This window comes from Amblyomma americanum, chromosome 1, assembly GCF_052857255.1.
Source record: "Amblyomma americanum isolate KBUSLIRL-KWMA chromosome 1, ASM5285725v1, whole genome shotgun sequence".
Classification (NCBI taxonomy): domain Eukaryota; kingdom Metazoa; phylum Arthropoda; class Arachnida; order Ixodida; family Ixodidae; genus Amblyomma; species Amblyomma americanum.
In genome coordinates, this window is record NC_135497.1 from 100,123,069 (window position 1) to 100,133,954 (window position 10,886).

The following is a 10,886-nucleotide window of genomic DNA, read 5'->3' on the forward strand; positions in this document are numbered from 1 at the left end:
TTTTCTCCACTTATCCGCTTTGGAAAGATGACAGGAAACTGTACATTTGCTGGATTAGGAATATGCGTTCTTAAATTTGGTAAATTTTGAATGAGTTAAGACGTGCACTTTTGGCTAATGACCACTTTTGCTTTTCGGCTTTACAGAACCCAGCGGCAGTGATGAAAACTTGTTCCTGTCTTCAGTACAGGGCGTTAGATCGAGGAGAGTAATCGAGTTCTTGATCTTGTCTTGTCCGCTTGGCACCAGAGAGAAGTGTGCAGACTTCGGCAGATGAGACTCAGTGTGTCACGATGGAGAACATTGCAAACTCTACACCTGCAGGCCAAGCAGAGTGTGAGTGACCAGTGCTAATGATTTTTTACGCAGCGGGCGCAACAAAGTGTTCCTGGCGGATGCCGTGACACTCCCGATGATGAAAAAACGGACCGTATTCCTGGAGCCGGACCTGTCGTCACACGCCGGAAAGTCTGCGGGCTCACCGCGGCAGTTCTTTTCCGTCACTGCTCCGATGGTGCCGTGGGAGGCTGGAGGAGTAGGCGCCCATGATGTGAGCGCTGAAACTTTCTAACCACTTCAGGCCACTTTTTTGAGAGCTTCCTACTTTCAAAGCGGCTTTTCTTTTTGTAGGTCTCAAAATTTGGACAGCAAATGATTGTGGTGAGTTTAGTTTGTGATACGTGTTAACGTTGAATGTATTGGGCCTGCTTTCTGTTAGGTGGTACAGTGTGCAAAGAAATTCTTTTGCGTTCGGTTCTGCCCCCACCCATATATGTTGATGTGAATGGTAACATGAGCACTCGCCTCTTGAGTACGCTGCTTGCATTCCCGGCTGACACTCATGTTTTCTCCGTGGAGAACAATCCAGGCACACCCCAATTAGCTTTCGCCTGACGGCGTCATTCTATGTACTATTTTCTACCTCAAGATTTCGTAAACAGCGACCAAAGATGTACAATATAGTTCAGCAAGCGTGTGTAGTCAATATTGTATTAACAAAATTCGAAAGGAAGGCTTCCGCGCTGCCACCATTGAAGCTGCCCTAATGGCGTGGCACCTAATGGTTAATCAAAATGAGCAGCCCATAGAACGAGTAAAGTGTAAACCAATCTTCATGTTCTCCACCCTTTTTTGTTTTTAGCTTCTGTTTTCTTCCATGGCGCTTCCCCTGTTCTGTGGCGGCGGTCGCGTCTCGATGGAGGTTAAACGCAAGGCGCCCATGTGCTGTGCAGTCTCAGTGCAGATTAAAGATCCCAAGGTGGTTTAACATGTAACCCGGAGCACTCCGCTTCGGCACCTCTTTTCTTCTTTCATTCCTTCCTCCGTCCCTCCCCTCGAGACATGTTTCTGGAGAAGTGAGAGAGGGTATGCACTTTCCTGTCCTGAGAAACATTTTTATCTCGCATTACTTGGCTCAGTGTGCGAAAACCCCGCTGTCGTCAGAAGCCCATGGCAGAAACGCGGTACGCGAATGACGTCATCACCTTTCCTCGAGACGTCACCGCCACCGCCCAGGCAAGAGAAGGAAACACTCGTGGTACTTCTAAATGCAAGCCTCCCCTCCGAGAAGGGCAAGTCGACCTCTAGGATGAAGGGAAACATGTACTCCTCCCTGGAGCGGCTATACAATACCCCCTCAGTCAGATAACAAAGCAGACCACACTCAGTATGGGAGCGGCTGACCCCCTCCGCCCCAGGCACTGGCCGAGAGGCATCGTCCCACCTGACTTGATGGGGTACATGTAAACAGTGGCATGTGGCCTCTGCAAGATACAGTATAGGAAATACAATGCTCAACTGTGGTATTCATGTACAGGCAGCTAGAGATTGCACAAAAGAGAAAGGCCTCGTCACCACTTCAGCCTTCCCAGAGTAAAGTTGGTGTATGGAGTCATCATCCTCCAAAGTTGAAACCCTCGCGTCTATATCGTCAGGTGAGACCGCAGAATGCTCGGACGTAGCAGTTCACTGCTCGCGAAGTACGAGACCAGCGTTCGTGTACATGTAGGAATCTGCCTTGGGCTCTTCGCTGTGGCATATGTCTGTGTAATCACCACTTCGCGAGGCACCGCAATCGACTTTGCGTTCGAGAACATGCCACACCAGATGCAACGCGCTTCAGGTACCCGTAGGACGACGACCAGATCATGAAGTCGAGTTTGCCTGCGAACCCGATGAAGAAATGTAGTGTCAACACCATGGTGCTGCTCGGAAAAATGCTGTCATTGCTCGGCAAAGTGGTCTCGTCGTACTTGCTGAAAAGTGCTGTCATTCAAAAATCCCTGATAAAAAAATCTGGGTGAAACACTACTTTATCGTGAGCTCCGCAAATAAAATTCAGCTGAGAGACCACAATGTGTCCGGTTTGTCGTGTTGCGTTATCGCCATCTCTAAAAAGCAACATTGCCCTCTGAAAACTAGCGCAGCCGCACTAAACTCAGCGACATAACTCAGTGACAGGAACAGCTAGAAGTGATGCTGTCGCATTTACACATCTTAAGAACTGCTTCGATGCCCGCATATTTTTTTAAGGGGTTCTTGAGGAAAGAAAATGGTGCAATAACTGTCCCACCTCTCGGCGTACGCCTCAACCACGCAATGAGGGAAGGGAGGAAGGCGGGAGTTGAAGAAGAAAGAGAGGCATGGAGGCCACAGTGGAGAACTCCAGAATAATTTCGACCATCTGGGGATCTTTAACGTGCACTGACATCACCCAGCAGACGGGCGCCCTTTTTTTTCTTCCGCGCCGATGGTGTGCCGTGCGCATTTGAATATTCTTTCACCGATCCTCTCTAGCCTGTGCTGTGCTTCCCTCCTACAGCCCTGCACTGTGCTTCGACGGTGAGGACGTCGGCCAACGTCGACGCCAATTTTTCACCGCGTGTTTAATCGACATCTACTGCGGCGAAACAGACCTGTGATACTGAAAATACAGCAGTGTTTCTGAAAATAGAGGCAAGCATGCTTCCCTCCGCACATTATACATTCGCAGTCGTTCGGTTCCTTCATAAGCAAGGTGCAGGTATGCACAGTAATTACGACCGCTCCTCAGGTACACTCATTGAATAGGCTGTTCAATAGGGTTGCTTGTTTCTGTGAACTGATGCACAGCAACTTGTGCTTTGCGTGCTGGTTAAGTTGCTCCGGATATGAAGGCCTCCAAGCCTAAATATTCCTTGTTCGTCCAGCTCGCCTAGTGCATTAATCACAGGGATAGCATTAACTTTTTTGAGTGCTGCTCCCTGGCACAAAACTTCACCTGTTCTTTGTTCACTTGGTGGACGTCGTCGCTACGAGCACCCGCCCGCGTGAAAGCTACGCCCTGTTCTTTTTTCAGTGTGCACACGTAACACCAAGCCACAGCAGCCTAAATGGTTGCATGAGTTGTCCCTTCAGTGGGGCTGCCAGGTTTGCCCTGGCGGTAGCATTCAACAGTTAAGGCACATCAGTCATTGAGTGCACACTACTTATAACCCGCCAGTTGCATCGCAGCGGTCTGAACAGTCTCCATAGACTCCAGGTTGTGGTTAAACGTGCCTACAAAGAGGCCCTAATCTGTTAAACAATGCTGCAAGGGGCGCGGAGAATATGGGTGCGTCCTAAATGCAGTAACTGGACCTGAATCTGCCTGTTCAAGGTTATTTGTGGAGCCGACCTCTTCAACTAACTTGCCAGTTATAGACACCTTCGGCGCGGCATTGTTAGGAATTACTTCGATGCGCCTATCCTGCTTAGAGCACGCCGAATCATATTTTGCAAAAAAATATCCTCGCACGTGTTTCCTTTGTCAGAAATAATGACACAGTGTTCACCTCTTAGGAGAGGTCAGGTAACGAGCAGTGGAATTTTCACATTCTTACATAATTCAATCGGCGCGCTGGTATAGCAGTAAAGTGTCCAAATAAAAAAAAACTGCCTGCAGTTCCAGGACCAGCGTCAGCCGGCTGAGGACCTGGACTCCATCGTCGATGGCATCCAGAACGAGCCCAACGTTCCGGCCACACAACTGTTGCCTTTGAAGACCGAGCATGACCTCATCCATTGTGAGAATAGTGAGCGCCAGGACCTCCAGTAAGAGCAGCAGCATTACATCAAACTGAGGAATCCGGAAACCAGCTGACAGGTGTGTGTTCTTGCTCAGCGCAGCTTGACTGCTTCCCTCTTTGGCTGGCTTCATTGAAAAGCCAGAGCTTCATTGCAAGCCGCAATTTACGAGCACCTAAAATAGTCTGCTCTTTGTTATGTGGTTGTCATGATTTCAGGAGTGCCTTGAATGTACTGTGGCAAATGCAGGTCCAGCTTCCTCGGACATCAGTTTTAATTGTTAGGCAATTTGATTGTAAGATACTGCTTGAGCATATTGTTGGAATTGCCTAACCTTAGGATGGATAGCAAAATCTTGTTCTTGACCCTTGATAGGGCAACGTGATACGTGTTCCGCTGACGTGAAGTGCCTGCAAAAGAAAAACGGTGTGCCTGCGTAGCATATGTTATCGCATGCCTATTAATACCAAAACACCAAACAAACCATTCGGTGTGCTTTTATCTTCTGTATATTATGTTTTTACAAGCGCGGATGGGCAGTTGTTCGAGACCCCGATTTTTGGAAAATATTTTTTTTGCAATATCGGTGAGCTTTTCAGACTTTTTCATCAGTAAAGTGCATCATAATACTTCATGAAGCAATTATCACTTTAAATCAAGTTTGCTTACACGTCCGAAACACTGATGTACCAAGGGGGCGGGAGGGGGTGTTCTGTAACGCGCTCCGACATCGCCAACCTAATTTACTCCTCGCTAAAACAATAGATCTAAAGAAGGCTTTGGCGACGACCGACGATTTTGGAGCAAATTCTTTTGAAATTTGGGTACTTTGTTAATCCAATAGACACCTTCGGCGCGGCCTTGTTAGGAATTACTACGATGCACCTATCCTGCTTGGAGCACCCCGGAGCATATTTTGCAAAGAATACCCCCGCACGTGTTTCCTTGGTCACAAAGAATGACAGTGTACACCTCTTAGTATAGGCCAGATAACGAGCAGTGGAATTTTCCCATTTTTACATAATTCTTTCGGCGCGCTGGTAAGCATTAAAGTATCCTAATAAAAAAAAACTGCCTGCAGTTCCCGGAGCAGCGTCAGCCGGCTGAGGGCCTAGACCGCATCGTAGATGCCAGCCAGTACGAGCCCAACGTTCCGGCCACACAATTGTTGCCTTTGAAGACCGAGCATGACCTCATCCAGTGCGGGAATCAGGAGCGTCAGGACCTCCAGGAACAGCAGCAGCATCACATCAAACAGGAGACGCCTCCTCACGTGGACACGGTGACACGTTCTTGCTCGTCAGCAGAAGGCCAGTCTGTCAGCACCGCAATAGGCTCCGCCAACCAGCAAACAGGCCCCGGTGCAGTTCTGCAGTTCTGGCTCTGCCTGAAGGAAGAGAGCCCGGTGGAGAGCGGTGGACGACGCGTGTGAAAGGGGGTGCCGTCCACATCTGCTGGTACCCTGATTGCGGCAGACGCCACACCAAGCGCAGGCACTTCGAGAAGCCGTACGAGTGTGGCTGGGCGAACTGCGGCTTGGAAGTTTGCCCACTCCGATGCTCTGTCGAGGCACTACCGCAAGCACACTGGGGAAAGACGGTACCTGTGCGAGCGGTGCGGGCGCGCCTTCTACCGCAAGGAGCACTTGCTGATGCACGAGAAGACGCACAGGGGCGAGTGAGCGGCCCTTACGCGTCATTGTTTGTGCCCGCAAAAGTCTGTGGTATGAGAAACGCACCTGTTGCATCACTGTGACTGCTATAAAGCTTTTCTCGGCTAAACCGCTAGCTTGTTTGCACTCGAATTTCGCAGAGTTGGAATTTGGTAGTAAATTTAACTTAATGCTACATTTTGATAGCGTACTTGCTTGGTTCGAACAACATGGATTGGAAGTTAGTATCATCCGAGGCGGTTCCGGGTGAAGTTTCTGAGACATCCCTGTCGGAAGCGCTGTCTCCCACGCGCGAGGGGGTGGGAAGCAGTCATGGTTTCGGATCATCTGCTTGCGTCTTCTGTCGAGACTCGGTACTGCAGGTGCAGATGTTGAAAAAAACATGCTTTCCCGCTCTGATATCGCTGCAGACAATGTGAGTTTCTGATTCATTCTGATCAGATCGGGCACTAATGAACAATATTTGGCACCGAATTCAGCCTCTGTACGAAATTTGTAAGGGAATAAGCAGTGGTTTCGACAAGATAAGCATTCTAAGAAGTCACTGTGAGTGATGCTATGATCTCCAGAAGTATTCTTCCACACGAACTTCTTCTTGGACCATCCTGCATGTATTTTGCTTTTGTCCTTTATTTCGTTCTTTTGGTCCTTTATTTGTTTTGCCTGTGCTATATATTTTATTGTTTTACGTTCATCACGTATTTTTATTATTTAAGCCCGATTTTCTTAAGCCAAGCCGTATCCGACAATGTGGCTGAATAAAATATATGATCAATAAAGCTTAGTAAGCTGCTTGCATATGAAAGGGAACCTACAGTGAGCATATGCGCTGTTTGCTTATTTTGCTTACTGGTTTCATAGACTCCGGTATGGTAATGCAGTCAGCATCGCTACTCATTATATTTCAAAGTATTGAGGTATTGAACATATTATCTGGCTCCAAAGATCTATAGATCTTGTCACGCACAGTGCGACCCCTCGGCGGTGGTTCCCGGTCGCCCGCGTGTCCGCCATATCTCGGCCCACTCCGTATGCAGCCAACGGGCACCGTGCTGCAGGAAGCAGAGTTCGTATTTTAAAAAAATGGCTTGCTGCGTTAAGAATGCAATGAATAATTCAATAAAGGCCGCGTTTGGGCGAGCTGTTTTCCATGCTGAACGTAAAAGCGCAAGAAACAAGGACGTAGAATAAGACAGACAACACGAGCGCTCACTTCCAACTGATCTTTATTACTTGCAAGAAACATAATTTTATACTCTCGATAATGCATGCAAGGCATTACCACAGAGCGATGAAAGGTAGATGACAGTCATCGAGCGTCACATTTGAACGATAAAAGATAGGACATCTCCTTTTGTGAGAGCAGAATTGACGTAGCACTTACGCAGTCATCCCCAGCTCGCGCTATCTCCAACGCCTCAATAATTTCGCGCGTAATTTGACATTTGTTCCCGTAAAGGACTTTGCACTTCTGAAAAAGAGGACGACAACCCTCTTTTCCTTCTTTTCCTTTGCTTTTGCATTTCAGACAATGAATGCTCATGTGGCCCGCTCTTTTATTTTGCACAACATAGTCATGCTCACCCAATCGCTCATTTAGCCATCTCCCGTTTGGCCTATACGCCATTTTACGAGGGGCGGGCAGGAGAGGGGGAAATACTCTCAAACACGTGCGCTACGCGCCACCCCACTGTTGCCATCCTTCTCTGGACTTATAATTCGGCGCGCGGAGCAACGTTCGGCTGGTTAGCCACCTGTCAAGCACGTGTTTGCCTCTGTACAAAAAAAGCTGCAATGTTGTACGGAAAGCCAACGTCCTCTAGACATAAATGTTTTATTGTCGGTTGCGGCAGTAGTCGACGGAAGTAAAAAAAAAAAAGCCGCAAGTATGCACGCACACGATGTTGTTATGCGAAGGTCTCAGCGTGTCTGCGATGTCTGTTTCTTCACCGCTTTCCCGCCGGCCCCGAGTTTCATTGGTAGTGGGCGTAGTTGGCGAACAGAAAATACTTGCGCCAATAACAAGCTTCCGCATCAGCGCATTTTGTGAATGAAATGCAGACAGAAGCAAACCCATTGCCCGTGCTTAATATCGAGGCTTTTTGCCTGCCTTGAAGACGTAAGGATGTTAAATGTTTTTCGGTTTGTGGATGATTTTTTAATCTTTTTAGACACCACTGCAATCGCCCTCTATGAAGCGGTAGGAAGCGTTTTATGTCATTTTAAGCATAGCTGATCTCCACTTGTCGTCACGCTTGAACTTCTTGAGAAGGGTAGCATACGCTTTCTCGAAATCAAGTTAACTTTTTTAGAAGACCACACTTGCTGGATTTATCAACCCCGGGATGGAAAAATGTCCTTACCTTTCAGTTCCGCGCATTCAAAGCTCATAACAAGAAACATAGCTCGTTTAGGGTTTTTCAACTGCAGAAAAAAGCCATGCGAACATGAAATTGAAGAAAGCCTTTTCCTGCAGTCCAACAAGTTGCAAGAAGTGGGTTATCCGTTGCACGTGCTGATTCCTGTGGCAGAAGGACTTATCAAAAAGAAAAAATGGGAAGCCAAGTCTCAAAAAGAGCCGGAAAAGACAGAAGTCGATAAGAAATTTGCAGTCATTCCTTATAAACATAAGCTTTCGCACAGTCTTAAAAAATAGCAACAGGGTAAACGTTGACGTGTTGTTCTCTGTCCCACATAAGCTGAGTTCACTATGTAAACTTAGAACAGAAAGCCCAGGAAAAACTGGTTGCACGATCAGGCATCAAAAGCCGTTCGCGAGATGTACGAAAGGTGTTGTTTACAAAGTGCCGTTATCCTGTGGTAAATATTATATAGGCCAAACGGGAAGATGCCTAAATGAGCGATTGGGTGAGCATGACTATGTTTTGAACAATAAAAAAGAGGGGCACATGAGCATTCATTGTCAACAATGCAAAAGCAAAAGAGAAGAAGGAAAACTGGGTTGTCTTCCTCTTTTTCACAAGTGAAAAATCATTTACGGGAACAAATGTCAAAGTACGCGCAAAATTTTTGAGGCGTTGGAGATAGCAGCAGCTGGGGATGGCTGCGTAAGTGCTCCTTCAATTCTGCTCTCACAAAAAGAGATGTCCTATCTTTTATCTTTCAACTGTCACGCTCGATGACTGTCATCTTTCACCACTCTGGGGTAATGCCTTGCAGGCATTATCGAGAGTATAAAATTCTCTTTCTTACATGTAATAAAGATCAGTTGGAAGTGAGCGCTCGTGTTGTCTGTCTTATTCTACGTCCTCGTTTCTTGCTCTTTTACGTTCAGAATGTAATGAAAACACCGAAATAAGCATCGGCGGTGCAAATGGTTACTGATTGACGCTGTACACTTTTTTATTGTCAGTATGGAATTGACGACCGCATTTATTGGCAGCATAAAACCACGTCCTCACCAGCCGCGTCAAGACGTTGTGGCTGCCAGCAGAATGATAAATTTGATTAGAAAACAACGCTTAGTGCGACAGGGGACACGCAGAGGCGGCATGACACATCTCAGTGCTTCCAAGTCGTGATCTCCGTAACCGACTACCCAAATTGCAGGCTTTATCCGGTCGACGAGTGGAAAGCAGTGTGGCGCTGTCGCGTAATCGCTGCGCGGCTGGGAGCACGCCGTGTCTGGTTATTTCAGCAGTGATATGAACTCTAGCGAAGGCGACACTTTTTTATTTGTTGCCCGTGTTGTATCCTGCATTTTAAGTGCGAGGAATGATTTAGCTCATCAGTGGGCTTCAGATACGCGGCAGACGATACACAACTTTGGACTTCTTATTTTTTCCCCTGCCCTGATGAGGAGTTCCAGTAAGCAGCTGGTCATACCGAGCAAAGAGAAGCATAAGAAACTGGTCACCTCTATCAGTTATTGGGGAGTCCTTTGTCGCCACGATCTTCGAAGGCCGTTCTCAGTGCCAGGCGTTCTCTAGATGGCGTGCGGTTAAGTCACCTCCCGGCTCTAGAGCTCCAACGTCGGCTTAACCAGCATTATCTTTTGCCGGTGAGCACTTTCTGAGGATCGTACCTTGTTTCGAAGTTGTCCTATACTATCCATTACTTCCCTTTGACACTTGTAGTCATCAGCAAGCCGCTTAGGTCTTCGCCTCCGTGTAGTACCGATACTGCATCGGTATAAGTACCTGAAAAATTCCGCCCATCGCTCATCGTTCATATGCCTCAACCGTTCTTCATACTGCCCCTTACTTTTTGCCTCACGTGCTTCGAATGCTGACCACCCCGTATCACCTTGAGCTGCTTCATTAGCACTGCTTCCATGTGCCCTGAAGGCAAGCCTATACTGTCTAACCTCTGCTTTATTTCAACTGCCGAATTTGTGGCAGATAACAAGCACTCCACAGCGGTTGCGAACGTCAAGCCCGGTACAATTGCGCTTTTCCAGATTCCCCGATTAACTTCATATTTGTTATATCCCCAGAACGCGTGATTCTTAATTACAGCTGCGTTTTCTTGCTTTATAATTTTCTCTCTTTCTGCCATCATTTATCCATAGAGCAAGGTACTTGTACGCCTTAACTGTAGACAAGTTTTGTAGCCTCGATGTACCAGGCAGATCATTGTAAGCCATGTCTCCCGATTTTTCCGTTCTAAATGTCAGTCGTAGAGTCTCCGCCTCTTTTCCACAAATGTCTGCCAAGTCTTGAAAGCCTCTCGCACCGTCTGCTAGAAGAGCGATGTCACCGGCATATATCAATCACTTTATGTGGCATATGGATTGATGGATAAAGCTGAACCCTTTATATCGGGAGGTGGCTGACGCCACCTAGCCATGACGCTTGAACTTTCACTCGTCTTGATTTTAGACACCAATCAGATAACCTTCGCTTGGTTATTTCTACCCGCTTAAAACCTGTTTTTTTTTCGCTTTGCTTAAACTTCATTGCTTTGAATATATTAGCCCTACTGTTTAAACTGTAGGGTGAAGCCTTTTACAGAAAAGTATGAAGTGTTCAGCCGTTTCTTCCTCCTCTTCACATGCAGCGCAAAACATGTCTCGTGGTACCGGACTCGATATGCCGTAGGCCGCAATACTCCCGTCCTGGCCTCGAACAACACAGAGCTTCCCCTGCAATTATCGTAGATATTTTCTTTTCCAATTTCCTGCTTAAACATTCTGTATGTTCCCAGTGCC

At 47.2% G+C, this 10,886-nt stretch overlaps 1 long non-coding RNA gene across 1 annotated transcript; it reads left to right on the forward strand.

The window, feature by feature from the left end:
* The first annotated feature begins 281 nt into the window (after positions 1 to 281).
* On the forward strand, positions 282 to 6,457 carry LOC144134431 (uncharacterized). Its single transcript, XR_013315136.1, has 3 exons — positions 282 to 550; positions 3,923 to 4,123; positions 5,126 to 6,457. It is a non-coding gene; the product is annotated as an uncharacterized LOC144134431 (long non-coding RNA).
* The last annotated feature ends 4,429 nt before the right edge of the window (positions 6,458 to 10,886 follow it).